Here is a 15,783-nt window from a genome sequence, read left to right as displayed (position 1 = left end):
TTGTAACATGATCTCAGCTCATATTTTTAAGGTGTTGCCTCCTAGTATTCGAAGCAGTATGGTTTTTTCACCTTAATCAGCAATGGATATTGACAAAGATGAGCTTGCCATGGATCCAGCTTGGCCCTATCTCCAAATTGTCTATGATTTGCTATTGAAATTCGTGGCCAGTTCCAATACTGACCCAAAAGTTGTGAAGAAGTACCTGGATCATTCCTTTGTGTTTCGATTGCTGGAGCTCTTTGATTATGAAGGCCCAAGAGAGAGAGAGGCCTTGAAGAAGATATTGTGTAGAATTTATAGGAAATTCATGGTTCATTGGCCATTTATAAGGAAAACAGTGAGTAATATATATATCGATTTGTTTTTGAAAGGGAGAGGCATAATGAGATAGCGGAGTTGTTAGAGGTTCTTGGGAGTATAATTAGTAGGTTTGCTTTGCCATTAAAGGAAGAACATAAGATGTTCTTAGAAAGAGCTTTGATCCCACTTCATAAGGCTAAAAATATCGGGGCTTATCTTTAACTGTTATCATTTAGTTTCATTCAGTTCATAGAGAAGGAACCCAAATTAGCAGGGACAGTAATAAAGGGGTTGTTGAAGTACTGGCCAGCCACTAATAGCCAAAAGGAAGTGATGTTTTTGGGGGAATTGGAGGAGGTTTTAGAGGTGACAAATGGAGTTGAGTTTCAAAGGACTATGGTCCCCCTTTTTAGGCGAATCACATTGCGCATTAACAACTCCCACTTTCATGTAAAGATCTCTCTGTTCTCATATCTTTGATGGTCTTATCTTTTACATCTACTGAATATTTAAGTTCAAGTCGAATTATTAGTTAAAATTGTGATTTTCCAAAAAAAAAAAAAAAGAAGAAAAATAAATAGTTAGTTCAAGTACTGCTATTAAGAAAAAGAAATAGTTAGTTCAACTTCTGCTATTTACATGATTTGTTATTCATTGCGAAATGGATTTGGTATGTTTTTAATTTCAATTGAACATTTTCTTGCCCTTTTGACATGACATGTGTTTATGTTGCTTGATACAATTAGTATCATCCACTTCCTTCTTCCAAGAACATGATTTCATGATGCCATACATATATCCTTTAGCAGTCATTCTGCCCTACACTTTAAAGTTTAAAAAGTAAAAAGGAACCAGGGAAGCAAAAATTTGCTTTGGACCTGTGAGCAGTTATTCTGTTTGAGGTAATGGATGCTAAAAGGGGGCAAAAATTATGTCTCCCTGTTATCATTTCTCTCTCACTCTCTCTGGCCCCCCATGTGAAAATCGAGATTCATTCTTAATTGGTGCAATATCCCATAAGTTTTTTGTTTAAAGCAGCCTGGCCAATTTGATCAACCCTTTGGATTGGCACTACCAGTTCTTCAAGTGCGTGCTACCAATACTTAACCAGAGTGGAAAGTAATGAATGACTTAATCATTTTGTCTGAGACAAACGTTGTATCTTCAATGAACATATTTGGCCCCTTTCTCTTTCTCCATGATAAAGAACCATCAAAATTGGGTGCAGATTTCAACAATTATTTCTTTATTTAATAATGATTGTATGTTTTTCTGGTTATGTGCCCCACTTAACTTTGATATTTTGTTGAAAGCCATGTGAAGTTGATATTTTATTTAAAGTAATTATCTCTCTATATAATCTGTTATCACACGTGATTGGATATTGTTAAAATTGCAAAGTCCTCATGACAATAATGATTTTTGCACAGGTCCTTGCTGTGTAGATGGCTTTTGATGGACCTCTGGGGAAAGAGGAGGCTGATCAATTTGTGTTCATGGCTTTTAATGGAGCTTATGGGTAGGTGGCTAAACTTTAGGTTTAGAGGAAGACTTACATTTTGGAGATGAATTCTTTCTAGAAGTGGATTTGTAGAGAGAGAAAGATGGGGTCTTAGATAGAGAGAACCAAGGTTGTACATAGTTTACGAGTTCGTTTTATGTAAAAGTTTTATAGTTCTTTGTTTTTGTTCTTCTTCTCTACTGTTATGTTCTCTAAAAGGAACTGATGATGTAGCTACTTGCATTATCCTTACTTTTAATGAAAGTTTTACACCTTGTTTCTTGGGAATGTGCCATTGAATGACAAAATCAAAGCTCTTTCTCTCTCAACTTGTTTCTTGAAAATGGGTCATTGAATGGAAAGCTCAAGACAGCTCTATCACACACACACAATATACCTGCTTGCAAAGTGTGAGATTTGATAAGAAGATGTAGTTTGCATTTTGGTTTTCTCATGATGGTATTGTTGCTTGCATTTTGTATATTTGAATTAACAGATGCTTAAGTCACAATATACCTGCTACTAGAGTCATTGTTCTCTTATTATTTTCCTTCTCAATGAGAGAGAGAGAATAGCCACATGAGTCAATTCATGTAATTGAAGCCAAATGCTCATTCAAAATAGAAAATTGCCCACTGAGAGCCAAAACAAAATTGATCAAACTAGCCATTAATTGATCAAAGATTTTTTTCACAAAATAGCCATTAATTGAAATGCAACTGTAATACCGAAACAATATGAAGTCTATAAAAAAAGTACTATACTGTAAATAAAAACCAAATTGAGATAAAAATGAAGTCATTGAATTCAAATGATCACAGAGCCAGATGCCTTTGCTTTGATTTCTATGGCTTTGCTTTGATTTCCTATAGCCAATGGCCTCTGTTTGTCTTCTTGTCACCAAGAGTTCTTTTGTTAGCACAATAACCTACAAACTGCGAACCCAAATCAACCACAAAACATCATATAAATTACACTAAAAGAAGTATGTGCCCGATGAACTCAAAATCAACTTAGACGTTGGTAAACTAAAATAAGAATATTGTCTATGTGCAAAAAGAAGTTGCACATGAAACCAGTATGTCATCTAAAGATTCAGTTAGAAGTTGCACTACACTTTAGCAGCAAAAGACCACTGAAATCAGCAGCAAACAATTTTTGTTTGGTGTTGATTTTGGGTTCACAATAGCAGTATAACAAACAACAAAAAACCAGTGTTTGAGAAGGGCAGAACAATGTCAATGGTGCGCACATATTTTTGTGCAATTGAAAAATAATGTAGTGATTAATGAGTATAAAATTACTAAGTACCTTTGCATCATGTACGAGCTACATGCATAAAATGAGTAACGAGTGCAAAATTTAACAACAAATTATACTGACCTCTCATGAAAGAGCTGCTCTGCATGTAGCTCTATTATGTCGATGCTGGCCACACCTGCTACAGTGAAGAGGCCTTACTTCCACCTCTTGTGACTCAATGCGTTCTTCCTGGGACGCCCAGGAGGACGTTTCGTGCGTGGAGGTAATATCTCTGGCTCATAAGAAGATGACTCACCTTGCAAAGACATCAAAGTATGAGACTGGCTATACTGGTTGGGCATAACTTTCTTTGTACTTTGCAACTGTGAATTAGTCATCACAATATTCACATAAATGCCTCTTAACCATCTGAAGGGCTTTACATGCATGCTTACATGGCAGGCCCCATGCCCTCGACACTCACACTCTCGTGTGCTTATGTTAACTGTGTAGCTATTATAGTTACCAATTGCTTTGAACTCGTCATTTGAAACCCGCATCATCCGCAATGAGAGAGAAGTCTTTACAATTGTTGTCGCCAAACTCTTTTCCACAAAGGGTGTTAATGTAGTTGTCCAATTTTGAGCCTGCAAAAGGTGCTCTGCCATTAATTGGGTCATTTGCTTCCTAATTTTTTCAAGGCATTGCAATATTGGGAGTTCTCGAGCTTCTAGAATCTAGTTGTTGAAAGATTCTGCTACATTGGTTGTAACTTGTCCATACTGCTTTCTCCTAAATATTGAAGTTGCCCAGCGCTCTACAGTTGATGTAACTATTCTTAAGTTGAACTCCTCTCGTCAAAATGAACGTGTGGCACCTTAAAACGCAGATATAATAGCCTTCTTAACATCATTGCAAATATGTTTCATGTCCTTCCTAAGATTTTATATCATGTGGCGCTCACAAAAGCATTATGGGAATTTCGAGACACATCTGATACATTGTCGACTAGCCCAACGTGTCTATCGTAAATAAATGTGATTGGGCGATTCATCCCAATAGCACTCTTCAAGTTTTCTAGAAATCAAAACCAATTGTCAGAATCTTCTGCATCAACGATAGAATATGCAAGTGGAAACATCTGACCCTCAGAGTCTATAGATGTAGCGGTAAGCAATGTACCAAGAAATCGAGCTTTCAAATGCGTTCCATCAAGGAAGATAATTGGGTGGTTCCCATTTTTGAAGTCATATATTAAAGCAAAAAGTGATATAAAAACTGGGCGAAATTTATTGTCTGACCCCTTTTGCATTGCCACAAGACTTTCATGATTTGTCTCTGATAGACGATCGAGGTATGCTGGGAGCCAATTATAAGGATCTTCTTCGGCACCCTACAACTCAGTCATTTCTATTACCTTCCCCTGCCATACCTTGATATTTGGAAGCTCTATCCTATAATCTCGAGCAATGTCCTTTATCATCTCTCTAGGCTTGTATCGTTGGGTGTCATCCAACTTGCTTTTCACAACGTTAGCAATAAGTTGTTTTGAGGCTCTCTTATGGACATTGATGTTAGCCCCAACACTACATTAATGTTCTCTCCTCCATGTCCTAATTTTGAACATTGTCAAATGCCCAACTTTACAAGCATAAATCTCTCAATTGCAATTATCATTCTTACATTTCGCCCTCACCCGATAGTTCTTATTTTTTATGTAAACATACTCGAAGTGATGTGCCATTGTATACTTACAAAGTGCATCACGAAATTCAAATATATTGGAGAATTCTCGACCGATATCAGTTAATAAATTCTCCCATGTGCAGAACAAACGAGGCATAGTATTATGTTCATTGTTGCCTTCCTCAACATTTGAAGAAGAGGGTAGGGCCTGCACAAAATCGTTGTCCCTAGCACATCAAAAGGACCAATATGATGATTAGACAAATCTATAGCTTTACAAAATATGACCAAATTCATATGCTATCCATATCTTATATAAAACAAAGGTTGATTAGACCAAATTTATAGGTTAGCATATCTTGTATTACCATTGACCACAGAAACACCACTTCTGCGTTCACATGCATCAAAACCATAGATTTATAATTCATTGCAACCTTCATGTACATTAAATAAGGCGTCTCTTGTTACTCGGGAAGATGTATTTAAGTAACACTCTAGATGATTCTATGGAGAATTTGTTCGCTGCATCTTCCTTTATCTCATCCAACTTCGTTTGTCGATCAACTGAAAAAGTATATGAATCGGCCCCAACATACTCCATACTACCGTCAAAGCTATTGCGAAGTTCACCTCCATATATACACAAGAACATTTTTTCATCCATGTTCACTGCTGCATAAAAAATGATGAGGTTCAACTATTACTTCAATCTACAGAAAACTACTCTAAATTAATTGTAGTTATCACAACCATGGGACAAATATGGCACCTATTTAGAGATGTTGATAAAACATCATTGTTTTAAAATATGGTTTTAAGGCACCTCCTATGATTGAAATTTCTCTTTCTTGCTTAAAGGCAAATATAATGCTTCAATTTTCTAAAAATCAGCACAATGTGAAATTTAAGCATTGGTGGTGCTATGCAGTTATTCAAGAACAACCCCCAATCATGACTAACAAATAAAGTTCCCAAGCATTCACACTGATCCTTAATATACCATTGAAATAAAATAAAGATACATATAAACAATAATCTGCCAATAAGAGTAACATATCTATCAAATGACAGGGCAATCAATTTTCAATTGAGTGAGCAACTAGTTATATATAATCATCAGATTTCAGGCTCATATACTAAATGAAAGAATATACCGTATTTCTAAATAAATTATTCTCTAGGAATGTTAAGATGGAAATAAATACACAAAACATTTTTTGCCAATTGTTAATAGTCTTTTTTCATCAATAAGCACACATAAAAATTTTTTTACTATTGTTCATAGTCATTTTTTGGCCAATAAGCTATTATTAACCCATTTTTGGCAAACATAATTGCAAACAAAATTTCATTTCGAAATTCAGACCATATCCTCATTCTCTTTTCATATTTTGTACCAAAATTTCAGCTCCAAACGTAATCTCAGAAAAACCTACTCAAATGATTGATAAACAAAGTCTGATTGCTAATTAAACTGAAAAAATGAATATATAACAAAATAATAGGTCTAAAACACTGCTAATTAAACAAAAAAAAAATGAATACAAAACAAAATAATAGGTCTAAGACATAAAGTTCTTTTCAAACCAAAACCTGGCACCAACCTAAAGGGATACAAAAACAAAGCAGCAAATTTTGAAACCATTTGTGAATCCATCTATTGTATTAAAAAACAAAGTTCACTAATCTAAAGTCCACAAAGAAATTTTTGTGCTTGATTTTGTGACCTCAAATGATCGATGGACTGCAAATTGGGCTAAACAGAGATGTTGTATCAGTTTTGATAGGGAGAGACGATGTAGAGAGGGGAACTTCCTACATCACTTTTGGTATTTGAGGGACAAAATGAATATACTAGGCTCGATTTTGTGACCTCCAAATGGTGCGTGGGTTAGAGCTACAACAGAGCAATATGGCTTTAGATCTGTAATTTTTTTTTAGAGAGTTTGTGGTATATTGGGGCTGCAAAAGGGGCTAGATAATTTTTTGTGAGAGAGAGGAGAGAGACGATGTAGAGAGGGTCTCTGTACTTTACGTATTAGAGAGAGAGAAATGGAGGTTTGAGAGGGAGATGATGATTTCAGGCTTTGGGTATCAGAGAGAGAGAGGTGGAGGTTTGAGAAAGAGAGATGCTGATTCCATAGAAAGGTGTGCTTTGGGTTTTTTTAAGAGGGTTTGTGGTTTTATTTTTAGAGAGAGAGAGGAGACAGTGACGATGTAGAGAGGGTTGGGTACCAGAGAGAGATGGATTGTTGAGAGAAAGAGTGCTTTAAGAGATATGTATCATTTTAGTGTTTGTGTGGTCAAAGATTAAAGGGGTACAGGGGGTTATGCTACAAGTAATATTTTCAAACCTTGCGTTTGATGAGAAATAGAAGTAAAAACATAGGGGATAAGGAAATATTTTCCCTTTCTTGTTTTATTGGGTGTGGTTTGTATAGAGTCGAGACCCTAATCAAAGTAAAGCTCACCATCAAATGGTGTCGAGAAATGTGGTTTTAATGCTTAAAGTATTTGTGATACCCTTAAAATAAATTTTCATCTTTAATTATGAAATTTAAAGCTTAAAAAATAGTGTAAATCGATCAGATCTATGAGAACTTGAAAATCTTAAAAATTGACAGTCCAAAAATACGTTACAAGATGCACTATTTTCAAAAAAATGAAATCTATTTTTTTCTCATGTCCATGCATCTTGATGTCAAGATGATCAATTTGAAGATATTTAGGCATCAAAACAACCTCATCTAGGAAAATTTTTGAGGTGGGCTCTCTTTTGATTGTTTAGAGCCTCGGCTAGATATAAACTTTTTCCTTTTCTACTTTGCCTTTTATTACTTTTACCATTGTCTCAAGCAACCTCCTTAAAGACCTCTCCCTCTCTGCTTCAAACCCTCTGTATCCTCTCTCTCTCTCTCTTCCATTTCTCAACCTCTACCTTAAAGAAAGGGTCTGGCTATAGAAAGCACAACCCGAAAACTTGGACATGATAGCTGCAATATTACGAAGAAAATTAGTGACCTGAGACAATATATTTGCAATAATAAAATATAAAACCGGATATTTTGTTTCCTTACTTTTAAAATAATCGAGGAAAAAATGGGGTAAACTGATAGTTTTGAAAAGAAACCGCATATTTTTTTCATTTTTTAAATTTATGAGAAAATTCCCATTACATTTTTCAGATTGTCAAAATTAAAAAATGGTTACAAATTTATGAATATATGCCCAAATTTAGACATCCAATGTCTAAGCTGGGGTCTTTTATTTTTTAGTGGAAGAGTGTTTTGGACATTGGATGTTAGGACACATTTTCTCAACACAAGGTGTGTTGGCATCTAACATCAGACTGCACTTTCATCCAAAAAAAGACAAGTGTTTGGGTTCGGATATTAGTTGTCCGATTCACCAAATAACAAAAAAATATGTTTTAACATCTAATGTCCAAACTACTCTTCTACTAAAAAATCAAACACTTGCCTTTCTTTATCTTTTTTTGAATTTGGTGTTGATTTGATTCACGAAAATTACATAATGTGACTCAAAGGCTCAATGAAATTTATATTCAATCTAACAAATTTAAGTAACAAAGAAATTTATTAGGCCCTCGCAATTTCCAGGAAGAAACTTCAAGACCAAATTGTATGTATGGAAAGGCTAGTGAGTTGAATCAAATAACTCATTTAAGAACCCATTACAATAGACTTTGTATATCTCCTAAATCACTTAGGTTCCAGGAAGAAACATCAAGACCAAATTGTATGTATGGAAAGGCTAGTGAGTTGAATCAAATAACTCATCTAAGAACCCATTACAATGGACTTCGTATATCTCCTAAATCACTTAGGCACGTTTGGTTCGTGCGAAATAGTTTTCTTGTGGGAAGTAAATAGATTTCTTAGATTTAGATTTCCCATGTTTTATTTTCTCATGTTTGGTAATACCAGTGTTTTAAGAAATGGCGAGTCACAACGGACTCGCCCGAGTTGACATGCGAATCGGTCACCTCGTGTCGATTCCAGTGAAACACAATCTAAGAACTTATTACAATGGACTTCGTATATCTCCTAAATCACTTAGGCACATTTGGTTTGCTTGAAATAGTTTTCTTGTAGGAAATTAATTTCTTAGTAAATAGATTTTTTAGATTTAGATTTCTCATGTTTTATTTTCTCATGTTTGGTATACTAGTGTTTTAAAAAAAGACGAGTCGCAACGGACTCACTCGAGTTGACACATGAATCGGTTACCTGGTGTCGATTCCAGTGAAACACAATCTAAGAACTCATTACAATGGACTTTGTATATCTCCTAAATCATTTAGGCATGTTTGGTCCGCTTGAAATAGTTTTCTTGTAGGAAATTAATTTCTTAGTAAATAGATTTCTTAGATTTAGATTTCTCATTTTTTATTTTCTCGTGTTTGGTAATACCAGTGTTTTAAAAAAATGGTACTCTAGAGAAGAACTGGTTCTAGTATCGTTTCCAGTGAAATACGCTGAGTAGCCCGATTCTAAAGAAGAATTGGCGATTCTCTATAGTGAACTGCTCCAGATGCTCGATTCTAGAGAAAAACCGGTGATTCTCTAAACTCACCCAAGTTGGCACGGGAATCGGCCATCTCATATCGATTCCAGTGAAACACGCTGAGTCGCCCGGGTTTTAGAGAAGAACCGACGATTCTTTATAGTGAACCGCCCAGAGTTGCCTGGTTCTAGAGAAAAATCGGCGATTCTCTAAAATGAACCGCTGGAGTCACTACTTAAAATCGCCTTGGCTAATATAAATTAAAGCCCCAAAATGTTTACATCAACACGCCTAGTTTCATAACCAACTTCTTATATCACCGTGCACCAACCCACATTTGCGTGACCATGCAACAACACAATTGCGTTGCTTAGGCTAGTTTGATTATTTTATAGTACCTCTTCTTCCCACATCGCTTTGATATGGGACAACTTTATGAGTTTAAAAATAGCCCAATGGTGTAAGCGTGATGGTTGGGAGTTGGGACAAAGTTGGGACAATCAAACCAATGTGATGGTGTGTGCCCAAGAAATTGGAGTGAGATGGTGTATGCCCAAGAAATTGGAGTGAGATGGTGTACACGCATTGGTGTACGGGCGACGGTATATGCCCGTCATGAATAAGAAGGGTGTACGCCAGATGGTGGCAATTAAATTAGATGATAAAAAAGGAAAAATTTATTAAAAATAATAATTGGGTGCCCATCACCCCTATCTTTCACCAAAAAAGATTTAAATTTGCTTACCCCAAAAAAAAAAAAAAACTCTATTAGGCTATTATCTCATGGGATTATTTTATTATATGATTAATAATTAATTAATTAGTTAATTGAGATTAAAAAATTAGTACTAGCTCATAGGATATTAAAAAAACAAAAAAATAATACTAATTCTAGTCAATTGAATATTAAAAAAAATTAGTTTAGAGGATAATATAAGAGAGAAAAATAACACTAACTCATACCACTTTAGAATTTATTTCAAAATGCTTTATCAATTATTCCACATTGCAAATATGAATTTTTTTAATTTATTAATAACCAAATATTGTATATTATTTATTAAAAAAGTTTACATTATAAATTTTGTAATGTATTATTTTTTCTTATAATTGTAAATAAGATTTTTTTAAATTGGATGATATTTTAAGACATTTTATATTTGTATAGGAAAGTAAGAGAAGTGATCCAATGCAGCGATTTTATCGTAGTATAATGAAACCGTGAGGTTGCTTAAGCTTGTCCACTAGATTGATTTGAATCCAATGGCTAAAATTAATGCTTAACATTTAATGATAAAATTAAAACAAGGAATCTCAAATTTTGAATTCAAATTCCAAACCTTGAAACTCTAGATCTCCTCAAATCTCCCTCATTCCCGCTTTAACTCCAAATCTCCTCAAATATCTCCATCTCTCTCATTCCCGCTTCTATCTGCGATCATTTGAGCAGATCATTACCACTTCTATCCTCCTCTCTCTGCGACCATTAGAGCCGCTCTATCTATGACCATCAAATTTTTTGGCTCAGTCCGCCCCTCTCTCTCTCTCTCTCTCTCTCTCTCATTTCCTTTTTTTTTTACATGTGGGGAGCAGCAAGATGCAAGCCCATTGATTTTTGCAAATGGCTATTCTTGTTTGAAGATGCAAAAAATCCGGCAATGGATCAATGGACCTATGAAGGTTGAAAAGCTTTCGACTTGGAAATAAAAAATGGCTCTATCCCTCCCTCTATCTCAATCCCAATTAAAGCTGAAACCCTCTCTCCATCTCAATCCCAATCAAAGCTGAAACCCTCTCTCCATCTCAATCCCAATCAGGGTAGTTCTAAAAATCGAAAGGAAACCAATCCCCAATTCAAATCAAGTATTGGATTTTTTGGATTGTAGATTTTGAGCGTTTCAATTTTAAAAAATATCAATTTTTTTAAAAGAAATAAATTTTATTCTCTAAAATTGAAATTATGGTGTAGTTTAGGATTACTTGTTTTTTGAGCTTCTTGGGTTTTTTTGTTTCTTTGATTAGATAATTTTTCCATTTACGAGAGAGAGAGAGAGAGAGAGAGAGAGAGAGAGAGAGAGAGAGAGAGAGAGAGAGAGAGAGAGAGAGAGATTTTCAGTTAGCTTCAATGAAATGGGCATATTTCCTTTTTTTGAGTAGATCCAGTAAGTGAGTAGCTTTTCATAGTTTCTTAGTACATTCAGTAAATGGATAGAATCTTTCTTAGAGAATATTGACATTTAGTTCCCTTGAAATAATCTATATTTTTCGAATCAAATGCATGACCTGTATTAAATATCACTAAAAGTGCTCATAATATAGTCTTGATTTGTTAGTTTTTTGGGCCTTTTTGTTCTTCATTTGGAACATGTTGCTGTTAAATTCCCGAATATCAAAATAATTGATGAACATAATGATGGATAAATGTTCATTTTTAGTTTTCTGATTTTATGAAAGGTTTTAGTTGAAAAAAATGCATCGTCATGGTCTTTTACATTTTCTTTAAGCCTAAAATTAATGTCTAATTTAATCTTTAATGTAATGTCATGGTCTTTTACATTGCCAGCAGAAAGTTTTATGCATTGCCATTTTTGCAGCAGAAAACTTATCAATAAATTCACATTTTGATCGTAATTTCTGGATCTCGGTTGCTGTAAACAGTAACTTAATTATATGTTCATGTCTAGAAAATATTTGGATTGAATTTAGATTAAATCACATGATCAATTCATACATAAAATAAATGAATTTTACTATTGTTTTTGTATTCAAATAAAATAGCAGTTTTTTCTTTGATTTCGGTCAAAAGCAGTCATCATGTAGGGAAAGAGATAATAGGGGTTTGTCCTTAATTTCTGCTCACTTCTTTTTTTCTTTATGTTGAGTTTGCATACTTCAACTAAAAAAGTTTCTTCGCTATGGAATTTGATACTTGAATGGTTTCTTGAAACAAGGAAAGGTCCTAAGTTCTTGATGAGAGATGAGTTTGGGTGTATGTGTTTTTCTTGATATTTGGGTTTTCAAGTTATGCCAATCTCAAATAAGGTCTTCAGTGGCCAGTTAACTTGTCTCCCCAACAACCAATTCATCAACAACTGGTTGCGTTGAGTTGTTAAGTGAAGATTATCGAGAAAACAAATTTTCATGACGTCAAGATCATTGCAACAGTGCCTTCAATGATGCCTTTGAAAAATTCGTAGAAGAAATAATTGCAGCAGGTGGCTTCACTGATTTTACGTTCTCAAGTGTAAAATCCAAATGGATGTTGCATGAAATTGCGGGCTTGGTAGAAAGGGGAAATCTTGTTTCAGATTTGGATCTTTTTGGTGCATTTTGATATTGGATTCAGACCAAAACCAATTGAAATTGTTGGAAAGATGCTTTGTATGATTTGTAGTAGTATTATAATAGTGATGTTGGGATGTGATTGTGCCCAAATACTGGCTGCACATGAAACCTCATGGTGAATACTAGACAACGGTTAAATATAATATTACAAATTGTTATATAATGGAAGTGAAATCTCTTTCTTCTATCTGCTTCCTTGTTTTTTTCTTTTTGATATTGCTGAACTACATCCAAATGAGACAACAATCCAGAACTTTCTTCTTCTAATCCATGAGAGAGGGACAGTGTGTGTGTGTGTGAGAGAGAGAGAGAGAGAGAGAGTGTGTGTGTTTTGAACTATGACTGTTACAAGGAGCTTTGGAATTGTGATTGTTGCCATGAGTGTATAGAATGGTTGGTACTTTGCTAGGAGGTTTGGAATTGTGACTGTTACTTTGCAACGAGCTTCGGATTTGTGTAGAGAATTCATGAATATCAATCATAATATTAAGAGACAAGAGGAAGAATGGTCTTGAATAAGTAAAAGATATATGTTTCACTTGAGGTATTGAGGCTAGTAGCTTGCTCTATGATTCACTGTAAATGTTTCTTGAGAACTGAATTGCTCTTTGTTTGTTATTTTGTGCACTAATAGTATTATTCTGCATAAAACATGCTCCATCCCTCTCGCACTCTGACATGAAACAAATCAATTCATAGCAAAATCCCTTTCACACCATTCAGCCCGAAAAATAACCAACCGCGAATATTATTCCAAACAATATCATCTCCTTCAACAAATATTCCTTCATATAATCGTTGTGACTCTTGACAATACAACCATCTTGGAATCAATGGATTACATGAATCATATAAGTCAGAAAATCAAATGATTACCATCAACGTCGCAAAGACATGAAGTAAAAAGAAACATGTATGGGCTGCTGCCATCTAATTTTGATGCCCAAAGAAAATATTAAAAAAATAAAATAAAATAAAATAAAAATCCTAACAAACACTATGGCCACACCATTGAATTATAGTAGGTTCACACTGTGATCAACATCATTGAATTTTAGTAGGCTCTTCTTGTGATCATCTCTAATCAGTAGAGGTGCTTGTATGCGTATCCCCAATTTTTTTTTCTTCATCTACAAAAGAGAGGCATTAGGAAAATTCAACATCAATGAAAACCTGTATGGAGAAAGTCGTAACCAGCTCATGATCCACAAATACCACTAGAACAGCAATATCATGACCATGAAGCCAAGTTCACATGGAGTATTATTTGCTCCACCTCTCTTCTTAGCTATCATCTTGATAGCTTCTATAAGAAGCCTCCTTGATGTTCTCTGCCACCCCTTAAAAAAATTAAAAATTAATTTCTACATGAAAAACATAGTTGGGAATTTGAAATTTTGGTTGTAACTAGACAACAATATGAAATAAAGTGTGAATAACAGATGGTGAAGCTAAAGCCACAATTTTAAAAATGACGAGTTCATATTTTCAATGGGAACTCATTCAAAGGACTGTGGAATGAAAATGTTGGAAAATAAACTCTAAAAATTCATCATATATCTCAATCAAAGAGGAATGGAAAGAATGAAGTGACATGATAATAGAGTTCATGGTTAAATCTTGCAGTGAAAAACATGATATTAATTTTATTTTATTTAACATTATAAAAAAAAAATTATTATTGTCTTAAACATTAGACATTAAACTTAAAGATTATGGAAATGTAAAAGACCAGGCCAATGCATTTTTTCCAATTAAATTTTTTTATAAATCAGAAAAACTAAAATTGAAAAGTTATGCTTCATTATGTTCATAAATTATTTTGATATTCTTGGAATTTTACAGCAACATGATTCAAATTAAAAACAAAAAGGTCCAAAAAACTAACAAATCACGACTATAATATGAGCACTTTAGAGACCTATTGATACTTAATACAGGTCATGCATTTGATTAGAAAAATATAGATCATTTCAAGGGAACTACACAACAGTATTTTTTTAGAAGGAATTTACCCATTTACTGAATATATTAAGATGCTATGAAAAACTACTTATTTACTGAATCTACTCAAAAAACAAGGAAATATATGCACATTTCATGGAAACTAACTGAAAATCTCTCTCTCTCAATTGGAAAAATGATCTAATCAAAGAACAAGTATTCCTAAAATAGATAGACCTAATTTCAATTTTAGATAATTCAATTGATTTTCTTTAAAAAATAGATATTTTTTAAAACTGAAAAGCTAAAAAAATCTACAATCCAAAAAATCCAATGCCTGATTTGAATTGGGGATTGGTTTCCTTTCGATTTTTAGGGCCACCCTTATTGGGATTGACATGGAGAGATGGTTTTGGCTTTAATTGGGATTGAGATGGAGGGAGGGATAGAGTCTTTTTTATCTGTAAGTGTCAAAAGCTCTTCGATCTTCATACGTCCATTGATCCATTGACATATTTTTTTCATCTTCAAACAAGAATAGCCATTTGGACGAATCAATGGGCTTGACATCTTGCGCCCCAGAAGTGAAAAAAAAAAGAAAAAATAAAAAAAAAAAGAAAAGAAGAAGAAGAAATGAGAGAGAGGTGGACTCTGCCTCGGTGGTATGGTTGCAGAGAGATCAAGCCCTCTGTCATCGTAGAGAGAAGGCGGATAGAAGCGGGAACGGTCGGCTCTAATGGTCGCAGAGAGAGGTGGGAGTGAGGGAGATGGAGAGATTTGAGGAGATTTGGAGTTAATGCGGGAATGAGGGAGATGGAGATATTGACGAGATTTGGAGTTTTCAGGATTTGACTTTGAATTCAAAATTTGAGATGCCTTTTTAAAATTTTATCATTAAATGTTGGCCTTAATTTGGCCATTGGATTCAAATCAACTAGTGGTTAGGATTAAGCCACCTCACCGTTTCATTATATTATAATAAAACCGTTGTATTGGATAACTTTTAATAAAATAATTATAAAATATAAAGTTATAAACTACCAACTTCAATTTCAATAGTTTAATGGCAATTTCAATAGTTTAATGGTTAATAGTAATTCATACAATAGTTTATACATGGAAAGAACATCTCCATATTCGTATATTGATGCAAAAAATGAAAATTTTTAATGGAGTACCCTCGTTTCCTATTGGATTCCTAAAAAACAATATTTATAATGAATTGTAATAAT

General features: G+C 34.2%; 1 long non-coding RNA gene and 1 pseudogene across 1 annotated transcript; one reads left to right on the top strand and one right to left on the bottom strand.

Annotated features, from left to right (window-relative positions):
• LOC18444865 (serine/threonine protein phosphatase 2A 59 kDa regulatory subunit B' gamma isoform pseudogene) lies at positions 1–783 on the top strand (annotated as a pseudogene).
• Positions 784–12,646: 11,863 nt separating this feature from the next.
• On the bottom strand, positions 12,647–14,969 carry LOC148779773 (uncharacterized). Its single transcript, XR_016043510.1, has 2 exons — positions 13,823–14,969; positions 12,647–13,737 (listed from the first exon to the last, which is right to left on the bottom strand). It is a non-coding gene; the product is annotated as an uncharacterized LOC148779773 (long non-coding RNA).
• Positions 14,970–15,783: the final 814 nt, after the last annotated feature.

This window comes from Amborella trichopoda, chromosome 11 (genome assembly GCF_054954075.1).
Source record: "Amborella trichopoda isolate Santa Cruz 75 chromosome 11, AtrichopodaSantaCruz75HAP2 v2.0, whole genome shotgun sequence".
In the NCBI taxonomy this organism is placed as follows: Eukaryota; Viridiplantae; Streptophyta; class Magnoliopsida; order Amborellales; family Amborellaceae; genus Amborella; species Amborella trichopoda.
Note: the sequence above shows the minus strand (reverse complement) of the source record. Positions and strands in the feature narration are given on the sequence as shown.